The sequence below is a fragment of the Strix aluco genome, chromosome 8 (assembly GCF_031877795.1).
Source record: "Strix aluco isolate bStrAlu1 chromosome 8, bStrAlu1.hap1, whole genome shotgun sequence".
Lineage (NCBI taxonomy): Eukaryota > Metazoa > Chordata > Aves > Strigiformes > Strigidae > Strix > Strix aluco.
Genome location: NC_133938.1, coordinates 4,693,687 through 4,709,026, shown reverse-complemented (window position 1 = coordinate 4,709,026; position 15,340 = coordinate 4,693,687).

The window sequence follows — 15,340 nt, the reverse complement described above, 5'->3', positions numbered from 1 at the left end:
CAGAGAGACATCTAGCCCCCCTAGCACCTCAAAATGTACTTAGCCCACAGCTGACCCCAGTTAAGCCACTTTCTGTGGCTTGTCCGGTCTTGTGGCTGTTGAGGTGGGGTGGGTTTTGCCTTTCATTTGCAACTTCTGTCTGGTCACGCACACTTTGTAAACTGAGAGAGGTATGCTGAGGGATTTGAGCTTCTTGTAACTCATTATGGTGTTCAGAGTAGCCTGAGCGAGGAAGGGCTATAACGAGAACATCATATGGCTACTCTACTGGAGAGTATAACCTCGGTTTGGTTTAGCAGCTGTGAAGAGGAGGTTCTCCTTGTGTTGGCTTTGCTTTTGAAATGTCAGCAGGTGTTTGAAGGAAGATAAACAGCCTGGATGCTGTGTTGGATGTAGCTTGTCTCTGCAATGACCGGTTTCCTCACAGTTCTCCTTTATTTCATCAAAGTTTGGTGGGTTTTTTTGGTCCATTTTGTCATGAATTCCACTGAGGTATTTTGAATGGAAATGCATAAAGGAATCAACCCTGAAATACCTGGGTGGATGGAAGCCCTATGGCTTACAGTCCCAGTGGGGTTTGTTACTCACTGAGATGGTTTTGGTGGGCAGAGAGGAGTATCCCAGAGCTGTGTGAGATTTCCTAGAGTAACTTATGTAGCTTTTCACCACATGGAACTAGCCTAGGAGACACACTCAATATAAGTGATAACTTCCCCCATCACATATGTCACAGTTTTCTAGTTAAAATACACTTTAAAAAAAAAAGTCTTTGAATTGGAGAAGACTCAACCTCATGCAGTTTTAATGGGGGGGGGGGGGGCGGGTGTGAATGAAAACTTTTCCTTGTCAGATAATAAAAATGTATGTAATTAGTTTGGAATGAGAGGTCAGCCTCAACAAAACCGTAGTCAGAGTGGTTGGGAGAGCAGGAGAGAGTTCTGCAGGGGCATGGCAGGTTGCTGTATCGCTGATTCATGGCTGAGAGCGATGTGGCCAGCAGACACGTGTGAGAAAAGGCAGCAAGCTTGGGCTGAAGGCACACAGACTACCAGCTGCGAGACTGTAATGAGAGTCTTTACTCTGTCTAATCCTAAAGATGAGATCATTTAACCTGTATTAGCTGGCACAAGAGCAGCATGTTTCTTAGAAGATACGATATACCTGAACACTGGACTCCGCTATTGTGGAAAGCAAGCGGTGAGTTGAGTTTTGCAGGCTCTTCGTGGCCAATACGACCATGTATTATCACTCCTGCTGGAGAGATGCTAAGGCTAAGACTACTGCCGAGAAACTCTGGGGATTAGAAACCTATCCAACAGGTAGCATACTAATTACTGGCTCCTGCAGTGTTACCCTTTGCTTCTCTGTGTCCTCCAGGAAAATTTTATTTGCTTCAAGCCCTTTGGTTGAGTGTTTCAAAAAGGAAAGGTGCTTGTCCACAAGCTGAGGTAACTCAGTTTTTGAGGTCTTTGGATGAAGGCTTGATTCATTTTTCAGAGGATCTCTTTAGTGATCATTTCAGAAAGCTTCCAATAGCACCTGGCACAAGGGTTATTGGAAAATGCTTAACATCTTGTTAGCTCTGCTCATTTCCAGGGAAATGTTGAGTCTCCCTGTTATTGTAGTAAAATTTGGTAAAATAATAATGTCTGCTTTCAAGCCCTTCCTGAAAGTGTTCTGTGTTGCTTTGGTAGTTAATCATGTCAAATAATCATATCGAATACTTCAAACTGAGAAAAAAGTGTCTTTCTGGAGAATAGCAAGACACTACAGAAAAGCACAAATATTTGCATTGGAAATAATACTAATAACTCATATTCTTCCAAGAAATGTAACAGTTCAGTGCCTGTTGGTTTTTGTTGTTTAAATCAATGTAGTAGTCTGTATGGGTTAAGCTTCCTAGTGAAATTATTAAGTGTAATTAAACTAAGAAATGCATAGCCAAAGACCCCAATTTGTGTTGAGAGATAAATGGGATCTGTAGCAGAGGAAAAATACACTTTATGTGAGGCTGGCTCATAAAGTATTTTGCATTTAGCATAAACAGCCTCCTGGCTACTCTGTTATGTAGATTCCTAATCTCATTTAATTCGATTTACTTTCCTCTTGTGGGTAGCTATAGCACCTTTTGCACCAGCTTTAAGGGCTATAAATCCTGCATTCGTATAGTCAGCTACTACTTTCCCTGGGGGCTTGAGGGAAAACTTAGATCTTAGAGCACACGAAAAGGGGTGCTTTGACCTGAGCTGAAGAGTTAATCCGATGAAAACTTGAGCACGGCCTCGGCTGAGCTCTGTGCTCAGTTGTGGTATTGAGCCAGGGAAGGACCAAGCCAATGAGCATATTCTGGCATCAGCTCTTGGAGGTTACAAGAACCTTATGTATCATTTTATGTATTTTCTTTTCATGTGTATATAATCAATTCCAGTGGCGAGGCTTGTGTTTTGGTTCATACAGCCAAGCCAGGCAATTGACTTGGCTCCATTTTCAAACCTCTTGGCTTGCTAAATGTCAGAGCCTAAGTAGGGCTTCTCTTTGTACTGCAATCTCATACAATTGGCCTGAGTTATGTGTGTTCCCTGAGAGTACATGCATGGCCATGAATACAAATCAAACCTAGTTAGGAGCCAAACACAGAGGTCAGTGAAGCAAATATTTTTGTCTCCCCAAACTACCTTTCTTGCCTCCTGGCACAGCTCTGTGAGGCCCTAACTTGACAAGTCTTCTAAGTTCCATATGCCAAGAATTGAAAATTTAATAAAGCAATAATACTAATAGTGTAAATGCATCAACAGTCTCTGTTAATGTTCCCCAGTGACTTACTGGATTCTTGCAGTTCTGCACCTAAGGGAAACTATAAATTCTCTGAAAGAGGGAGGCACTGGAGGGTTTTTTTGTGACGGTTTCTTCAGAGTGTTGATTATCTTAGATCTTCTTAAATAAGATGGTAGAGAATACAGACTCCTGCAAGCAAAAGTGATCAGTTCACTGTGAGATATTTAAACTTCCAGTAAGACCTAGGAAACAGTGAGATAGTGAACAGAAGAATGTTTAGGGAATTAATATTAAATATATTATCTTTAGATGAGTCTTAACAGCCTTTGACTGAAGAGACTGACAGATGCAATCTTGCAACAATTTTATTGGAACATGGTCAGGGATGCTATTCCAGTTGCAGCTGAAGCAACTCAAGCAGCTATCACTTTCAAGATGAGCTAGCTGAAAAAAAAAGAAAAAAGAAAAAAAGCCCAAACAATAAACCTACTAAAAAGTCTTTAAACTAAGCTGGATCATTCTGAGAGAGCCAGATTTGGGAGTGTCCACACATGTGGTTATGTGGCTCATGGAAAAGGGTGGTAACCCCTAATGGGGGGCAGTGGATAAACAGCTGTGGGCAGGCTGGAGGTGGTAACCTCTTAACCTGGCTCAGCTGCTGCTGGAACAGCACGTCAGGCTGTGCCCTTACTTACACAATGCTGGGATTTCTTAACAGACGAATTCTTAGATCGAAGAGCGAGCTGCTGTCCAAGTTCGCGATGGGATGTGCTGCATCCCAAAATGTATGCATAAATATACATTCCCCAAACGTGTGTGCTAAGTGAACATTCAGTCCTTAAGAGCACCAGCACATAATACTGGCTCCGATTCCTCCCGTAGCCATCATGGTTGGAGCACAGCATGTTCCAAAAAGCACATTTTGCTGCATGAGTCTCAGCTGTAGATCTCGAGCAGAGAGAGGCTTGTATTAAATGCATCTGTACTTGTGTGTCTTTGGTCTGTATCAGATTCTCCTTAGGTTACTTAAACTGCTTCCAGACTAAGCTCTCTTATGCCCCCACTGCTCCACGATATTCTTAACCCTCTCCTCACCTACCATCCATCAATCAGGACAAGCCACTTGCCTGAACCCGGTACAGTGCCCAGGGCTGTTTCGCCTTGCAGGAGGAGGTATTAATTGGTTAAGCGTGAAGCGCACAAGCTGAAATAAGGCACTGCTCCACAAGCCTCTCTAAACACGAGGAGGAACGAAGGGCTGTGCTTTGCTGAAAGGTCACGGTGAGCTCACGCCGGCAAGAGGACAGCGTTTTGGGCAGGACTCTTGTTGGGTGGAGGGAGCTGCCTGAGTCGTTCCAGGGCTGAACTGGCAAGAGGCTGTGCGGAGGGGAAAGCCTGACCACACCAAAGAAAAAGGGGTGGGGGGGAGAACTGGATATGAGGGCTCCAAGCGTTGGTTTAGATTTGATGCAAAGAGATGGAAAGATGTGGTTTACCGCTATTAATACCTTTGTTTCATTTTTTGCCCCTGGAGCATCTAAAAAGCTATGCCAGGGTAATGATGAGACCAACTGTATGCTTTATCATGAGGTTTTTCCTCAGGCTTTTTGTCCCATACGCTCTCAATCTCTGCTTCACCGCAGGATCACAATGCCTGTGGTTATGTGGATCACAGAGACCCTGTAGCAATTAGTCCCAGCCCAGCTCCTGGGAGTCCCGTACAGGAGGAGGAGGAGGACTGGCTGCCAGGCCCTGGCTCGCTGCGTGCTGTCCTGAGAGGAGCTTCGTGATCTGCTGACTTCTGCTGTGTCTGGGAGAAGGTGGGGTAGGGAAGATCCCATGTTACACTGCCCAGTTGTCCTTCAGACATCTCCCTTTGTCTGCTGAGCTGCTGTCAATGCCCAGTCAGGAAGGACACTGTGCAGCACTGGGACATTACCTTGAGGTGCAGCCACCGGCACCATGTCCAGAGCTCAGCAGGTCTCTAAAACTCGCAAGATTTGGAGTCTGAGCAGTCCTCAAAACCTACAGCCCCTCCATGGTGGAGTGGCCCTCTGGTATCGTCCTCCTGTACTCTTCAGTTCAGTCTGTCCATGAGACAAAATTTGGGAGTCTCCAAATTTCTTTTTTAATGGTATGAGCCTCTGTGGCATCAATTACTTTTTCAGAGTTAATGTTTTGACACTGTTGGGATAGGTCTCAGGAGAAGGTAAAAATCAGACTTCAAGTTTTATATTTTCATGTTTGTAAGGTGAAGCTTGTGGATTGATGTTTGTTCTGGTATTGCTGAAGAGGGGATGTCCTGTGGAAGACCTTACTGTTCCCACCTGTGAGTCTTGCCCTGGTAGTCCCAGCTCTGCAGCAGACAGGCTGTGGCAGCCTGCACCTCGTCCAGCACAAAGCACAGGTGCCAGACCTGGCTTTCCCCACTGGTATTTTTTTTTCTAAATGATAATTTTGAGGATGCTCAGAAAGTCTTCTGTCATTCAATCTTGCTGCACTACAGGACTTCCCTGGCACTGATGCTGCCAGGCAGGACCACGCGCTAGAACCTGCAGGGCCAGCAGCGTGGATCATCCTGGCCTTGCGCAGGAGCTGTGAAACCTGCTGGGCCCTGTGTCCTACTGAGGAAGGAGGATTCCCTGGAGTGTTTGTACATGAAAAGTGGGGGAAGAGGACTGGGAAGCAGCTTTTGAGCAAGCGTGAGGGGAAGTTAACAACCGAGTGGGAGGGGGAACCAATATGGAAGTGTTTGAAGGCCCAGAGAGGGAGCAGGGCTTTATAAGCATTGTTTCTGAATGCTGGCCATCTGATTAGACCTGTACAGAGACAAGAAATGACGTTGTACAAAGCTTGGATGGTTTTTCAACTTGAAAGGCTGAGGTCCAGCTTAGCCTAATTTGATTAGAATTATTTGATTAGAACAGCCTTTATCCCTTCCAAAAATGAAGAAACACATGGTCTTTAGTTGTAAAGATACAATTTTATGGGATCAGATAGTCATCAGAGTGGCTTAAGAAGGGCATGGAGACAAATCCTCGGGGTGTGTGGGGGAGAGCAAACTATCAGGGTAAAGCAGAGGCAGTTTCTTTTCTCTGCAGGGTGTTGAGTGTGTGTAGTTCTTGGCATAAGTTTTCTGAGTGACCTTAGCCTAGTGATATAAATTTTAATTGCAACTTTAAATGATGCTGGGACCAGATGGGTGAAGACTAAAGAAACACTGTTAGCTCTGCCCACCTCCTCTCTGTCAGAGCTTTGCTTGCAGAATATGGAGAATGTCTATGGGAGAGGATTTAGGTAAGAATCATTTGGTTTAAGGCTATCAGCAGAGCAGGAATATGTCTTATCCCCATCAATTTGTTCATACGTGGATCAGTGCTGTGGAAAAGCTCTTAATGAGCCACGTGGACCATGACGATGGGTTGTGAGGCCTGGGTCTGACCTACCTGAAGCTGGAGGCACTGGTACCGCCGCAGGGCCAGCTGCAGTGCTGGGACCAAAGGACGTGTTTGCAGCTGTCCCAAAGTACAAGCTGGGTTGTTCTGCCATCCAGCAACACCATTTGTCAAAGACACAGGAGAACCCCTCTCCGTGCTAGTTAGCTGCTTTTCTGTGAGTAGTTGCTTCCAATGAAAATGAAAGACTAGAAGCTTTGGGAGAAGTTGTCGAGCGTCTGCTGGGGTGATGATCAATGAATCCACTGCACGGCTCTTTGCTAGCACTTGCGAGGCATGAGGGTTTCCTATCCAATGTGATGTTTTGAAGAAATGGGTAGTTTTATTTCATACATAAAATTTAGTGGTGGTTGCAACTAATTTCACACGGCAAATTAGACAAAATACTTGAGCTACTTCCACTGTCTGAACTCGGCAACAAATAAAAATAGCTTTTTGGAAGGTAACTTGAGCGTTACTTGAGAGGGTTAAATGTGTCTCACCGGTGCACTCAGTTTGACAGGCTGATGCACTTTGTCTAGATGATAGATATGAAAAACTAATATCTCAGTTTTCAGAGGGGGTTCTGAAACCTAAAATCGAAACCAGATGTGCAACAAAAAAGAGCAGTGTATATTACAAAGTGTTGTGAAATAGCCCAAGGGAGGCAAGTAAGCAAAAACAGCCCTGTTTCTTAGCAACCTGCAAAACAAAACAAGTAACAGCTTGGTTGGCATCTGACAGGGCAGGTTTTGGTCTTTGCAGTGGAAAAGAAGACTGGAGAAAACTTGGAATAATTCTGGAATTTTTGGTGACCCGGAAACACCTTTCTTTTCAACAGAGTGGTTACCTGATTTCTCTCCTCCCCTAGACCTCCTCCCTGCAAATGTACAGCAGCTGAGAAACACCAGTGCTCTCTTCTTGTCTTTGCTATCGTGCTACAGCCTAACATGGTGTGGAACACAGATCTCCCTTTTTTCCTTGCTTTCCCTCTTACTAAAGTCAATCACACCCATGCAAAGCAGGTGCAAAGTGAATGGAAAAGCTAACAACAAATCTAAATCATTTTGAAGATTTTGCACAACTCTAAATGATGAGATAAAGTTCGATTCCTCAAACATGGAGGAATATCTAAGGGTGACTGTGTGTAGAAATTGAAAGAAGTGTTCAATAAGTAAAAAGTTAAATACGTAATTAATGATTTTCAAAAGAGTATTTAAATCAGTTTCTGGAAACAGTGCTCCTTTTTCATTTGATTTAATTCAGTTTCTTAATTAAACTAGTGCATTCTCTCAACCCCACAAATGAAAAATTCACAGCTCAGATCCCAAAGTGTTATTAACTAGGTTTAAAATTCAGTCCTGAAAGCACGAGAAGCACTTGCTCTCTTCAGTGAGTGCCATGATGTGCGCTGGAAAGCTCTGATGGCACAGCAGTGTCCATCAAGAGAGTGAAAAAGTCACACCTCAGTGCCAGCTGTGCCGCCAGATGCTGTGATGGGAAGGGGTTTCTACCTCCAAACCAGCCCATTTGGGGAAAGAGCTTGTTCTGCTTTCTGATGTCCATCGTAGCTGTTTACCAAGATAGATCTACTGGTATTTCTGCCTATAGATCTACTGGCATTTCTGCCTGAGCAAATTCATTCTGAGAAAATCCTTTCCAGCGTAGGCAAACCATGGGGTGTTCCTGTAATCAGCCTGACTCCAGGACCTACAACTTGAAGCAAAACCACAGCGTGCCCTGAGGTTTGTAATCAAATTGTGAGAGGTAACGTTTGTGATGGAGAGGGAAGGTGGGTGGATTTGACTCGACTTGGCTATTTTTAGAGAGGTTGAGGCTGCCAGGCATCCATGTTTTGTGTTCTGGGGGTTTTGTTTTGTGTTGTGGTTTGGGTTTTTTTTGATTATTTTTTATTTTCACAGAATAAATTTCTTTTGGAAAATGCTGTTTTGGCAGAACTAGAATTTTGGGGGAAGTTCATCTTGATGAAGTTTTCAACGGAAACATTGATACTACTTGAAATTGAAATAGAGACTTTCATTTTGACTCCTTGTTTCAGAGTTTAGCTCTTTTTAGCTTCTAAAAATTACTACAGTATTAAAGATTAATTATAGATATGAATGGTTTGACATTATCAGGTAGAAATTCTTAATGAAGTAATTTTGATCCTTTCAGCTAAAAATAACTGATTTCCATTCTGCAAAATATTTGATATTTTGCTTTTCTATATGATTAGCAGAAAAACAAATGTCAGTGTCAGAATCTTCCATGGGATAAAAGTCCCACTTTCAGCTACCTCCAATAAAGCCTTTAAGTCACTACCAAGCTGACTGGATCTGAACTGATATCTTCAAAAGAAGACATGGTTTTATTAGTCTGGGGTGCAAAACTGGAAGGGAACAAGTTTGTGTTACTGGCTTCTTTTTCACATACTGAACTCGTTTCTCTTGAGGCTTCAAGCAGTTCTGTAGGACATGAGGCCTCCTCAGCTTCAAACTCCTGTGGAAAGATGCAAGCAAAAATGAGGAAAACAGTAGAAAGCAATCCCAACGTGATATCTGAAATAGGGGTCACTATCTAATCTGGGCCTGTTTCAAGAGACCCATGGACACTATCAGGGCTCAGCTCATTTTCCACTCAGTGCTTTAATTCTTTCTCTGGTGAATCAAAGCAGCAGGACTTGCCCTCTAGTGCTGCCAGGTGTCCGCTAGAATCAGTTTAACAATAAATTTTATCTCAAACAATGCACCAGAAGGAAAGCAGCACACTGGAACAATAAAACAAAGCAGGGGATGAAACTGTTTAACCCAAAGAAAATCCTGAATGATCAAGATGTTGTGTATCCTTCTGTACCATCTCCTGATGCCTGCGGTGTTCCTCACGAGTGTGAAACTCCTCTTTCTTTCAGCGGGATTTCAGGCAGAGGAGTCTCTGGCCCAGGCCCCTCCTTAGCAGCCACCGAATTAAGTATGTTTTGGGCAGAAGTGTACTGTTCTTTGCAAATGTATCATGATGCAGAAATTTGTTTTCCTGATGATGCAGAGGAGGACTCTTTACAAGTATCCATACGTTTTGGCAGGCAGAATTGTTGCTACGTATGTCTTGCAGTGAGCAGAGGCTGATCTCAGGTAGCGCATAGTGAGGAGGGATGCAGGTAGAGCAGTACTAGAGTCTCCAAAGAACAACCTCTGTCATTACAGAGCAGCAGCAGAATGTCACAGAGATTCACCTCTCAGTAGCAAGGTGTCCTGACTGCACATCATGCATCTCTTTTTGTATTGCCCCATAGAACTGTTGCAGCTGATTTCCTGCAAGAAGAGGAGAGCAATTCTTAGATTAAAAAACAACGTGACTGAGAACTGTATCTACTGTAAGGTGTTTGCCAGTCTACTATTTTTGCTGTTTGTATTTAAACTCAAAGTAAGTATACCAGTAAAATTTGTAAGTGCAGTCCAGGTCAAACATGGCCAGTCAGGCAGGTGTGGCTGGTGTTGCTGTGTAGCTCCTTTTTTTGAACTGTGGAGAGAAACCTGGGCATGTTTACCATTATCAGTGCCTGAGATCCACAATGTTTAATAAATTAAAATGGTTCTTTTCAAATTGCAAAGACTTTTACATTTGATTTGTGTTGGCCAATGAAGTCCATTAGTGCCTGAATAAGTGGTAATTAGTGGTAAGAGTCAGAGCCATTAGTGTATCTTAGCTCCCTCTTTGTAAATCAGGTTGGCAGCTGTGGGATGTTTCAGCAGCCCTTGACCAGTACCTGGGGCAGAAAGGAGAGGGCTCCATGGGAGCGTTTTGGAAGTGGCTGTTTCTAGAGGTTTTTTGCAGCATTGGAATGGGGTAACCCATCTGTGATGAGCAGCTCATTATAGAGGATGTGCTTCAAGAATCTAGGAAACTTCAAGAAAGAGAATAGTTTGGGGGAGATGTCTAGCAGTCATAGGGTATTCACGTCTCTTCCTTTGGTGTCCAAAATGCATTGAATTCAGTGCAACCCTACTGTGTAAAATCAGCCTGCTCCTGCATGATGTCTTCTGTGTTCCTCCATCAGGCTTACAAATGTCATTGGGTCTCCTCAGCTTGGGAAGGGTGGCACTCCTGAAACGGTAGGGAGTAGGGAATAGTTGGGAAGACATAGGGATGCATTTCCATAAATATAATTTTCTCCTGAGGCAGTTTTGTCTAAATGAGGCATTAACATGCACGTTTTATTCAGCGGGACTCTGCAATATTTTCAACTATGATAATGTCGTTGTAAAGCAGGCAAGGAGGTGCCTGAAGCTGTTGTGCATCGGCTGTGCTCTTGCCACTCCTGTTTGAGTGCCAAGGATTTTCCAGAGTGGAAGGTTTAGATTAATAGATGAAACGCATAGTGATTAGTTTTCTATTCTACATTTGAAAACAAAGTATGTCTGTGCTAAAACCCCATTTGCAAGGGGTGGCAATTCCAATCACTCCGTTATGCTAGTAATCGCCTTCACTTTATACTGGGGAACTTCAGTATCTTTCATGATACGGTGCTATCGTTCATACTGCCAGGAAAGATGGGCAGAGAGATGGACAGACCTCGTGACTCAGTGTAAAATTATTTATCTCATTTAGCACCCGTAAGTTGGTTTTGGTGCTTCTCATAGGTACCTGTCCCATCTGTGAGAACATGCAGAGATGGACGGATGAGGAACTTCTAGTCACTTTGCAGCTGTGTTTTGTCACAGGATGAAAGTGTGCAAGATACAGATCAGATACAGCTGCTGAAAAACAAATTGAAACAAAGAGTCTCACAAAGAGAATGGCTGCAGCCAGAGTTCATAAAAGGGCTCTATATGCTTTCTAATGTAATAAGCCTTTATTCTGCCTGGCTAGCCCTTTGAGTAATTGTAAGAGAAAAACTGACATCTCTTTTCAATAGGAAAGAAGAACATTTATTTTATTCCTAACGGTTTTACAAACCTCTCCATGATGAATTATATATTTATTGTAACTTCATGCTCCACAGCCACAAATTCTTGCAGTCTCTTTCCAGCTGAAAGCTCCAATAAAAGACTTCCCCAGATAAAGGCCAGAGGATTTGAGCCATGGTTTTTGTACTTAGATTAATTCAGTTACTCTGATTTCTCTGGACTGGAGATTTCACAGACCAGATGTGTCAAGAGTACAGTAAATGAAGTTATAAAATGTTATAAAATATTAAAAATTAGTAATTGTGGAGCCATGTGCCTCAGCTTCTACTAGCTTCCTTCCTTGATTTTTATTTTCCCGCTTTCCCCCATCAGCTGTGGCTTTTCATCTCTTTCAGTCTCCTTTCCTTCATATAACACTGAATCCAGAGGTGTTGACAACTTTTCTTCATTCAGAATAGATGTAAAAAGCAGTCAAGTTCTGTTTGGAAAAAAGGTAAAAAAGGAGCCATTACCCCCAAAGAAACACTCTTTTGCCAGCTAGGATGAAATTCAGCTGTGTGAACAGAGGGGATTGTTCAGGGAAGCTGTGAGCCCCTGGGAGCAGAAGCGCTGGGGAGTAGCCAGAGAGGAGGCAGACAGACAATAAGATCTGGAAATAAGAACTGAAAATACAGCCATGAAAGATGCTGAGGTAAAGGTGTGTGTCCACAGAGGATAGGAGGAAAACAGGCTCTCAGCTGTGAGCAAAGAGCCTGACTCCGGTTGATCTAGTCCTGTTTTGTGCTGGGAAAGAGAACCTCATAAATAAGATTACACTGGAGAAATACCTGACACTGTTCTGCAGCTAATGGAAACATCTTAAAAGACTCTGAATATAGGCCAAGTATGTGGGTCAGTAGAGAAACTACTATTTATTTTTGGACCTGCCTATGAATACAGTATAATATCCAGCTGCTGAAAATACTAAGAGAAGTTGCAGGAAAGTTTTTTAGGTATAAAATGCCAAAGGCTTTATCAGGTGATGTTGCTGTTAGAACTGCAACTTTACTTTCATCTCCCGTGAATTCAGTGGGCAGCTTCTTAAAAGTTCCCATTTGGCAAGGTTATCTTCGATCTGGTGAGTAAAAAGGATCTGCTCCCTGAGTAAAAACCTTGCTGAATCACAGCATAAAACTGAAATATGAAATAACATACACTGAAAGTGAATTTTGCTGTGGATATTTAACTTTCAGATTCTAAGAATTCTCTCTCTTTACTTGCTGGCTTGTCAAATCCACTTCTGTCTTGGGAAAGTTCCCACTCGTAGGTTAGAGGATCTCAGGAATTTTCACTGAGTTTGACCATGCATACTGCAGGCGAGCTGTATACACATGCAAAACCAAGATTTTAAAGAGTATGAGTTCCCTATCCACAAAACACTCATTGTAAATTATTCTTGCCTTGTAAAGAACATCTGTTAAAGAATTTAGGATGTGATGCATCCCTTATAAAAAGAGAGGAAGGGGGGAAAAGGTTGCAGGAGTCACTGATGCTGTGAAAAGGGTGGTCATTATAATTTCTCCGCAAGTATAAGCAATGAGTGTTTGGGGAGATCTAGGGCTAAGCTCCATTTTGGAACAGGCCCATAGCATCAGTGGGAGCTTTCTGTTGGTGGGGTGGAGGACTCTTATTTCCATCAAAGCTGTGGGGTCTTGTTCCTTATTATAAAAATGTAGCATGCTCCGTTCTCTACTATATCCATTGATGCAGGGCAAAGGCTGTTACTTACAGCCAAGCTGGGCTGTAAGTTTGTATTTTTCTTCTCTAAGTTCTTTTATGATCCAAATCTGTAAGAAAACAGCCAATGTGTAATACTGCACTCAAAAGAAAATTACTTTTTTTCCATAAATGCAATTTAGACAGTAATTGAAGTTAGCAAAGCTTTGAAGGTACAGCTGGAGAAAAAAGTAGAGTGCCATGTAGAAGGGTGTAGTTGAGTAAAAGAAAGCTTTTCCAGAGGACACGGGGGGCCTGGAAGGGGAGAAATTGGACATGAAACCTCCCAAACAAGGCCAGAGTGCAAGTTTATTGCAGTGTTCAACAGCTTGCATTGCACTGGTGGCTGGAACTCATGCTGATGGGCCAAATTCTTCTCCCTACCATCTCTGTTGCTGAGCCTAATATATGACTTCTGTGTAGCTGTATGAGTGCAAACCTATTTATTCCTGGTGGTGTGTACCAGAAGGGTGACTGAAAGCAGAGTTAAATTCCCTGTGTTTAGATATTAGCTCTGTCTGAAAGTCTTGAAGATCTGCAAATAAACCATTCCTGGGAAGTTAGAAGAAATGGAGATGATGTGCAGGAGAGGTCAAGTCACGAGAGCAAGATGACAGGGTGAGAGCAAGGTCCCAGTCAGGAACCTCCGGTTTGCTCCCGACCGCAGTGCATGCCGTATTTCATCCTGCCTGAAGGAAGTGGAAAAAGTGATTTCATAATCCTTTGTCATGGGGTTGGGTATGCTGCAGGTCATGTGGACAAAGCCATTTGTTCAAGTAGCTTAAACTGAGGACTCCTCAAAAGCTGTTGAAATCTCACGGCCTCTCCTTCCTCAAAGGAGTAAAGTCCTGCATCCAAACTAAACATGGATGGCTCCTTCCCCACTTAATCTTGAGCGCTGACCAAGACCTGCTTCCTTGTTTCCAGTGGTGTCTTTTGTGTCTGAGAGATTTTGCTGCTCTTTCTGCAGCATCCTTTAAGGACAGTAGGCCAAGATGAACTAAGAAGTCATCTTTCACTCTGAAAATTTTAAATTATTGCAGTTTGTCAAACTTTTTAAAAGCAGCAACATTAATAATATTTGGTGTCTTGGCGGTCTGGCCGAGTCCCTCACTGCTGGTGTTGTTATTGGTGTGTCACTGTCAGTATTTTGTACTGAACTATCTAACAGCTGTCTTGGCTTCCTTCCCCACTGAAACAACTGCTGCTTCACAAAGAACACAGATAATTTTGTCTTCCTTGATATTAACAGATCAAGAGAGGCCTTTGCCAATACAAACTGATCTTTTATTTTTACAGTCTGAGAGAGACCCTTGGTAGATTTGTTGTTCTCTTTTATTCTGTACTTGGAGACTAGTTGACATCTAATCTTTTCATTTCAAGTGATGCTGAGTGGGTGGGACATCTAGAAGGGGGATAAAAAGTCTCACAAAAGAATCAAAAGGAATCCAAAGGCAAAACAAAAAGCCCTGCACAAGGCACCAAAATGAAAGGGCTTGTTTAAAGGCAGAACAGTGACAGCACAGTCTTCGTCTAGGTTTTAAAAGGCAGTAAAATGAGAGATGCTGCACTGAGATTAGTGTTCATCTCCCGCCATGTCCACAAATTCCATGCTTGTGTGTGGGAAGGAGAGCGGCAAGATATGCCAAACGGGAAATGCTGCTGTTCCTGCTTTAAAAGCCAGACCTGGACAAAGGTCTGCAGTGTCCACAGCAGGCCATTTTCCTCCTGCTCTGCAAAGCCTCTCTGTGTGGCAACAGATGTGTTCACCACAGAGGTGTTCACGGTCCAGAGTCTGCGGAGAGGGATATTGGGATGTTAACAGTGACTCCAGCAAGACTAAAATGCAAACCTGTGTATGGATGGGCTTGTCCATGAGCTTCTGGTGCAGCTGCAGGCAGTGGCAGGCGTCCTGGTATGGTCAGTGGTTTAGTACTCAGTGGGAGGCCAGGACTTGGTACTTGGCACCTGCCTTGGAAACGTTGGTGCCAGAAGGTTAGATGCACCCACTATCACATGGGAGAAGTGAGTCCTTCCTGGTGTGAAACTGCTTACTTCTGTGATCATACTAGGTCCAGTTTTAGTGGATTGTTTAGTACATTGGTTGGTTTATGGATAAAAGTAAGACAATTTCAATTTGAAAGTAGTGGGGCTGGGTTAGAGGAAAATTTAAAACTTGAGATAAATTTTGGGATGTAAAAAAGGAACAATATTTGTTTTTTAATGCCATTAAAAGCAAAATTCCTGTCAAATGTGTAGTATTGAAGGGCTCATCCTCCAGAATGCCCTAGGGGATTTAGATGGTGAATCTCCCAGTGACTCAGAGATGACTTAGGTTCTCTGAAAATCTGCTAAACACCTTGAAGACTTAGCTTGTCATAGCTGCATGCTATTCATTTCCAGCAACTGGTCTTTAAGATACCTTAAGTTATACATTGGTAGTCTATCAGGCAGAACTAAGGTCCTTTCCAG